We start from the raw sequence: 2231 nt of genomic DNA, 5'->3' as shown, positions 1-2231 counted from the left end.
TGCCAGGAGAAATATCAATAACCTCAGATATGCAGATGACACCACCCTGATGGCAGAAAGTGAAGAAGAACTAAAGAGCCTCTTGATGAAAGTGAAAGAGGAGAGTGAAAAAGCTAGCTTAAAACTCAACATTCAGAAAATGAAGATCATGGTATCTGGTCCCATCACTTCACGGCAAATAGATGTGGAAACAGTGACAGATTTTATTTCTTGGGGCTCCAAAATCACTGCAGATGGTGACTGCAGCCATGAAATTAAAAGACACTTACTCCTTGGAAGGAAAATTATGACCAACCTAGACAGCATATTCAAAAGCAGAGACATTACTTTGCCAACAAAGGTCCATCTAGTCAAGGCTATGGTTTTTCCTGTGGTCATGTATGGATGTGAGAGTTGGACTGTGAAGAAGGCTGAGTACCGAAGAATTGATGCTTTTGAACTGTGGTGTTGGAGAAGACTCTTGACAGTCCCTTGGACTGCAAGGAGATCCAACCAGTCCATCCTAAAGGAGATCAGTCCTGAATATTTATTGTAAGGACTGATGTTCAAGCTGAAGCTCCAATACTTTGGCCACCTGATGCAAAGAACTGACTCATTGGAAAAGACCCTGTTGCTGGGAAAGATTGAAGGCAGGAGGAGAAGGGGATGACAGAGGATGAGATGGCTGGATGGCATCACTGGCTCAATGGACATGAGTTTGGATAAACTCCAGGAGTTGGTGGTAGACAGGGAGGCCTGGCATGCTGCAGTCCACGGGGTTGTGAAGAGTTGGACACGACTGAGCGACTGAACTGAACCTCCTTTTACTGGAATTCGGTGTCTCTCTGGCAACGGAGAAGTCTTTTCTAACTTTTTGTACTCTTTCAATTCCCCCCTCTATTTTTAAATAACCTTTCTATGTTGCCTTTATTTCAGAAATGCGTATCCACATGGCCTATAGGATTTTCACCCATATTTATCTGATTTTTGAAGACTGTCTTCTAGCTTCTATTAAAAAGTTAACTCTCAGTTTCAGTTTCTGCTTTTATAAAAATGGAAAAGGTCTTTTCTTTCCAAGACCAATTTTAAGATTTTCTGCTTGACTTTTCATCTTTGCTTTTTGGAATATTATTTTGATGTGCCCTCTTTATTGTTTATTCTTGTATGCTTATTCTGACTGGGGTTTATGGGATTCTTGAATCTGTGGTTTGATGTCTTTCATCAGTTTTGATGAAAAGTTTTCATCTTTTAAATACTCACTCCTCTCCATCCATCCTTCCTGGGCTTCCAGAGCCCGGATTACAAACACAAGTGGCCTTGTACTTGCTCCATGACTGCTTTTGCTTTTTATTCTTGAGTCTCTCCTGGGTTCTCTCTGTGCTTTGCTCGTGGTGTTACCTCTTAGACGTCTGTTTCATTGTCTCTTCTAGCTAGTTTATTGAGTTATTGATTTCAGGTATTGAATTTTTAATGGTAGAATTTCCAATAGTCATTTCAAGCTTCCAATCCACTTCTAAATTTTTGTTTTATTATTTCTAGCACAAACTAATCAAAAATATTTAAAGCTGTATTAATTCCTACTCTGGTACCTGGGCCTCCTTCGGGAGGTAGCAGGTGTCAGCCAGCACCCCCGCACCCTTGCCATGCAGAGTCCTGAGCAACTGTCTGGCGTGAAGCAGCCCCTTCACGATCACGCGTGGGGTTTATGAATGCTTGCTGTGCATCTGTCTCTGAAAGATCTAGGCCAGTTGCTGGGGTCAACAACCAGTAGGGCCCTTCCCATCCCCGAGGAGCTTGGAGGAGTGACTCTGGCTCCCCAGACTCTGGGAGGATCGTGGCATCGGGTGACTCATGTACTTCACCGTGAGAGGACCCACCTCCGTGACCTCACCGTGAGGGGACCCACCTCTGTGACCTCACCGTGAGGGGACCCACCTCTGTGACCTCTCTGTGAGGGGACCCACCTCCGTGACCTCTCCGTGAGCTCCCAGGCTATGTGCTGCCCTGGATGGACGCCTGGTGAGGAGTGAAGAGCATGGCATGTGGAAGACAGCCTGGCCTCTCCTGCTCAGGACAGCGGTGATGGGGCCCAGCATCTCCCTGGAGAAATCAGGGGCCAGAAAACCACTGACTCGCAGCAGAGCAGCGGCAACTCTGTCAAGCTCCGTTTAGAACATTCTGTTGTTGGCTCCTCCTGCTAATGCTTGAAGGGGGCACTGCCACTACATATCAGGGGGTCGTTTATGAGTCCA

The sequence above is a fragment of the Bison bison genome, unplaced genomic scaffold (genome assembly GCF_000754665.1).
Source record: "Bison bison bison isolate TAMUID 2011002044 unplaced genomic scaffold, Bison_UMD1.0 scf7180017864266, whole genome shotgun sequence".
NCBI classification, from domain to species: Eukaryota; Metazoa; Chordata; class Mammalia; order Artiodactyla; family Bovidae; genus Bison; species Bison bison.
The sequence above is the reverse complement of the archived record's forward strand: the minus strand, read 5'-3'. Positions refer to the sequence as shown.